Source organism: Cryptotermes secundus, unplaced genomic scaffold (assembly GCF_002891405.2).
Source record: "Cryptotermes secundus unplaced genomic scaffold, Csec_1.0 scaffold557, whole genome shotgun sequence".
Lineage (NCBI taxonomy): Eukaryota > Metazoa > Arthropoda > Insecta > Blattodea > Kalotermitidae > Cryptotermes > Cryptotermes secundus.
Window position 1 is genome coordinate 265,707 of NW_019735564.1, and position 6,272 is coordinate 271,978.

Consider the following 6,272-nt stretch of genomic DNA (forward strand, 5'->3'; position numbering starts at 1 on the left):
ATTTAAGCGGTAAACGTACTGAACTGCCAAGTAAAAAACCACTAGTAGTGGAGCAAACAGCGGCTTTTGTACATGTGCCCTTAAGTTCCTGTGAGGTGAAATAAGTTTTCCCGCTATAAGGACATCTTACGAGACAATAGGAAGCGATTAACTATGGAAAACCTAAAACATTTAGTAATTGTGAACTGCAACAGAAGAGAAGTTGAAAGTTCGGAGAGCTAAATGTGAGTACCATTGGTTTTTTTTTTAATTGTAATGAAATATGTTGGCTTTGTTGCATGATTTGTATTTAAGTATAGCTTTTTATTGCAAGTGAATCATTCAGTGATTACATAACATGAACTTAAATATTGATTTGTTGGTCTTAATATAATGTAAAATCAATTTTAATATTTGGTATAATTTTTATGTGCATATTTTAGTGCATATTCGGAAGTTTTTCGTGCATAAATGCATATATATTTAAGGGATTATTAGGGCATAAAAATCCGGCCCCTAGTGATAACATACCAGACCACACAACGTCACGTTCCAAATAAGATCAAACTGAATATTCAAAGACACGAGAACATAAAATGTCGAGTATGTTTACGCTAGTAGAATTTCTTCCTTTCCATTCTGATGTTTCCTACATTTATTTCCTTGTTTCCTTCCCATTCTTCATTCTCGTCCATTCTGTCTTTATTTTTCATTTTCTACCATTCTGTCTTACTTGTTTTCTTCCTCCAGTCTCATATCAGCCATTCCTTTTTTCCTTTTTTATTTCTTCGATCGTTTTCCTTTATATTTCTTCTTTCCTTCAAAAAAGAAAAAACGAAGTCGGAGATATGAATAAGTTATTGCTCTTTAACGGCAATTCATATGCATTTATTTCGGATCTTCTTGGATATCTCTCCGAATAAAACATCTCGTGATACTGAGAATTCTATGTATGACGTTATCGTATTTCTTCATCAAATAGCAAAGTATATGCTTTCTTGGAAAAAAAATAAATTCAGTAGTAAAAACTGGCTGCAATTTTCGATAACGCGCTGGAACAGTTTTCACACCTTGTGGCTGTTAAGCCCATTTTCTTCTCATCTCGTCGGCTACATGATCGAAAACGACTTCGTGGGGGCTTCCCCGCTGTACTAGCGCCAACGTCTGTAGCCGGAATTACAAGCTTCTGTTAAGAGATCTAGTACACACATACAAATACTGATCACACAAATAGGTTTTACCACAATCCAGTAATCTCAGAACTTGAAGACTCAATGCACCACGCCTCTAAAGTAATATAACTAACCCCCTGCTTCAGGGTCTTCCTTCAGAAGTTGATAACAGCTCATTGGTCAGGAAATTACCCGCTTTTATGGAATCCGAACTTTCATTTACTTCACACAAATCCGCCCTTAACCACAGCCATCGAACCAAGTCCACACCCTTATAAAACTGTTGTCATACACTCCCACGTGCGTCTCATCTCTAGGTTCTTGTTGTAGTCACTTTTCTTCATTAAAGCCCTTGTCTTATGCCCCAACCTTCTAGTCATTTCTGAAGCGCAATTATTACAGTGGCCCTACTTCTTCATCTATAATTTATATTTCTTAGTTTCTTTGCTCATTTGTTCAATGCTAAAATTCATTACTTCGGACGTGATCCTGCTTTATTAATAATAATCTGTGGGCGTTGCAATCCATCATAAACCTTGGCTTCTCTTTCACAATTTCTTAATCATATAGCCAGCTAGTAGGACTCCGGGATCAGCCCGCCGTAAGACCCCCTACATACAAAAGACAAAAGCAAACTTCCATGAATCGAGTGGGATTCGAACCCATGATATCAGTGTTTGAGCGAGTGAAGACAGTTCGTGCCTTAGATTGCGGGGCAACTGCAATCGGCATAATATTGTTTTAAATGTTCAAAATATAAATCGAAATTAAAAATTCGTTTACGTTATGTATCTGTAGAAGATAAAATTAGTCTCCGTCTTCCCGTATATATATATATCCCTTATGTCATTATACATATGTATCTTCCGGTCTAGGAAACCGAAATTAACGGCCGTGGGGATTCGTTGCGCTGACCACGCGACACCCTGTGACTGTGGGGCAGGCTTCAGTTCGGTCTGCTCCTGCCAGCTGGTAGCCTAATAGCCTGACAGAGAATTTTCTTATTTCCCCTCAAATCCTGAAGTCGAATACTGGGATTACGATAATACCGCTTCTTTGAAAAATGAATAAAAAATCAACCAACAATGCTAGTCATTCATCTGCTTCCCTCAGGTAGGGTAAATGATCGGGCAGAACTGTCCGCATGACATCAAAGCCCCAGCATTCACATCTGACCTCACTGTCAGTGTTGGTCAAACGCAGATTTTGCGAGTCGTCTCAATGTATTAATGGAAAGAGATGCATATAAAATGAATTTTACATTGCATTCTACTTAGACAACAGGCATAACTGCGGTTCATATTTGTTCATTATTGTGTTTTGTCACAGAAATACTATACAGGTTCCGATTAAATTTGAAATGGAATGAATTCAATGATTTACATTTGTCAAACATAAACACTACTTTAAATAGACCTTAAATCGAAATTAATCGTCTTCCTTTAAAGGATCCATTTTGCAATACATTATATGACAATTCCATAACGCGACATCAACCAAAAACCAGATTTATAGTACATAGTACTTCAGTGTAAGTCTTATGCTTGATGTGAATAACTATGATTTCTCTGTAGTGCAAATTTTCTTTTCAAATGTAAAACAAAAATATTCCTCTACTCAATTAAGCAGCACGCCATGAAGGGGTATGAGGATGTGGAGGTATAGCTCAGCCATTCTTGACCTCGGAATTAGACGAAGGTGAGTGGTCAGCTTCATGCCCCGGCCGCTTTACCCCGGGGAAATGGTCCCCGGTACCCGTTGAATACGAGACTGAGTGTGTCCCAGAGCCGGTCTGGACGCTGTGGAGAAGAGAAAAATCTTGCCCTTGCCGGCAATCCGTCCAATCCGTCCGATGGACCCATCGCTACACCGACTAAACAATTGTTAACGATAGATTACAAAAACTAAAAACTAAAATTACTAATTTCGTTCAAAATCTCTAAGTGCTTTGAGTGCTAATTTTTCGTAGCTGAAACGTGATTGGAATAGCAAACTTGCCTCACCAACAAACGACAGCAAAGGCATGTGAGGTACACAAAACCTAACTAAAAATTATTTCCGGCTCTCTGTAGTGTACATAATTTTGCAGCAAATTAAGGTACATGTTGGCCCCTATCAAACCTGAACCAAATTCTGTGATTTTTAGTACATTAACTGTATTGATATAATTCATTTGACTCTTCCTTCTAAGTTGGATGCTAGATTTCGTTTCAGAAACACTTAATTAATATAAAAAGGTAAAGTTGTCGCTGTGCATAACTAATTAAGCAACACGCCATGAAGACGTATGGGGGAGATGTATAGACCCACGTATTCTAGAACTTGGTGCAGAGGTCAACGGTCAGCTTCACGCTCCGGCCACTTTACCTCTGGGGAAAGAGCCCTGGTGCCCATTTTATGGGAGGCTGAGTTCATTTATACAAACCATAACTAATCTTTGAGCGCAAAAAAAAAATGTCTACGGGAAACAAGTACATGATTATGTAAGATTTGAGGCTTTCACGGNATTACTTCACGCTCAACTTCTGTTTCCCTTGCTAACTGAATCGCGTATGAAGCCGGTTGCCCAGATTCTCATAGTAACGCACCGTAACAAAATGAGGACCTTTTATCATTTCATGATGAGGGTTATAAAGACTTACCGAATCACGTGTTCTTTATTAAAGGTCTCCACCTTATTTCTATGCCTTTATGATACTGGAAGTCGTCTAAATACAAATACTAGGCTGTTCCTGTCGCGCTCGATTGCATCGTCTTTGTTAGAATGGCGCAAAAAGTAGAACTAACATATAAGGAATATCCGTGTTTTACAGATCGATTTCTGTGCACATAAGTAAGAAAGTTGATAAGAAAATATACCCTGAGGTACTTCTTTAAGAAGTTATTAAAAATGTCAGTTACAGCCACCCATTTCCGAGCAACCAACATTCCGAGAACACTTGTGTTTGTGCTGGTCGAAGATTTGAAATTTAGAGAAAGGATTTTACTCACGGGTGAATCTTGCTTTAACACACTAGGATCACTAACATGCATAACGTACAAGTGTCGCAAGGTGTACATATTAGTGCAATTCTATCTCACCTTCAGCAGTGACAGTTTTCTAAAGCCGTGGGAACTGTGATCTTAGGTGCCTGTCCCATAGATCCTCACATTTGACCAGCGAGTTGATAGCACGGCCTCCGTAGTCTAGAGGTAACGTTCCCACCTCATGACTCGTAGTACGCGGGTTCAAAAACCCGGCGGAGGTCGTGGAATTTTTAAGGGCGGAAAATTTCAGGGAACAAGTCCTCCGGGAGGGACTTTAAGCCGTGGGTCCCGTGTCGTAGATTTACGGCACGTAAAAGAACCTCATGTCTCTAGGAGACCTCTGAGCAAAATTAGGCAACATTTCCCGCCCAAGTAGTTTCCAATTCCTCCGGTAGATGGGGGAAGTATTAGGTACCACTGCCAGAGGAGGGGGGACCTCTCTGACAGAAAGGGACTAACTATTATATACCACTGCCAGAGGAGGTTGGAACCTTGCTGGCAGAAAGGGGCTGATAGTAAGCACCAGTACCGGTAGGGTATGGAGACAGTAGAAATTAAAGGGGGACGTACAATGGACCACTAACTGGTCTAAGTGCATGGGGAAACCCACCCCCTCAATACGGACTACGGAATACCTTAAGTTTCTTCAAAAGTGTTTATGTGGATCATTTGAAGATGTGTCTTTCAATACACGTCTTCACATATGGTTTCAACATCATGGTGCTCCACATATTACATTGGCGGAGCGCGTTAATGGTTACAAAGGGCCAGATCAGATATGAAGAAACAAACATAAAAAAAGGCCAAGGATAGGACAGTGTGCTACACTGACAGAGCTACCGCAGGTCTCAAGAGGCGGAACATATAAGCATTGAGGAATGATGGAATGACTATCAAATGGTACAACCAGAAAAAAATACAAGAATTTCCTGCTCCAGTGTCACTTAGTAGACCATACAACTTTAAAATAAATTGAAAGCAACGTTTCGTAATGAGAATATTTGACTGAGTTGAAATTCCTTTAATTTAAATAAGTTAAATATTGTTGGTTATTTAGAGATGTCATATCAAGAGCTAAGATAGCTTCGAATTTGGGCAGTTGAAGTGAAAGTAAAAAATTCAGTGGAAAATATTGTTGCACTAATTATAAATTCAACCCCTTCCCCATTTGATAAAAAAGAGGCACAAAATTGTCAGTCAAAAGAGTAGGTTATAACAGAATACTTCGACTCATGTGCCTCAAACATTAGAAGCAGGACGGGAACATGCAATTCACGTTCTTAAACATAAGTGTTGATTGAAGTATGTTCTAAATAGCAATCTCTCTCTCTCTTTCGCTGGCTCTCAAATCAACATTCCTGTCTTTCATTCTCTCAGTAAAGATTAAAATATCATAGAATGGAGCTGCACTACAACTGAGTGTCGCATCAACAAACACCCGTAACTGGCAGATGAATCAAATTCTTTTAATGATAGAAATGTCTCTTTAGTGGGACTGACTGACGTCCTGGTAAGGCAGCGTCTACACGAGCGCACAAAATGCGTCCGTCGTAACGAACGTCGTGACGTCCGTTGTAGAAATAAATAAGAGAGGCGAATGCTATGCTTTCTTCTGGCTCCATTGTAGACATAAAACTACGCACCGCATTCTGCAACCGTGTGGTGTCCTCAGCAACTTCCTCAGCATAGTACCTTCATTACAACGAACGCATTTTGTGCGCTCGTGTAGACGCTGCCTAAAGGTGAACGTAAACGAGGTATCACGTATTTCAGTATGAAATTACAGGCGCAGGAATGCGCTCAAATTTTATCAAATAGAAACTTGCAATTTTGTCACTTTTCAAGTATATTCCATCCCTTTCACACGTCCGCGATTAGACTGCCTGTAGTCATTTGAATATTAACGGAAGAGGATTCATCGAAAGATTCACATACTTAAATACATAATCGTAATTCCAATCAGAAAGGGAGGCGATCAAAGTAGAAACTCTAGCGTGTCGGATACTCTAAGTCTCTAAAACTGAACTCCTAATACACTAAAACGGAGTTCACTATAAATCTGTTTCCTGGTGCTCTCCCCACTTCAGCAGGGGA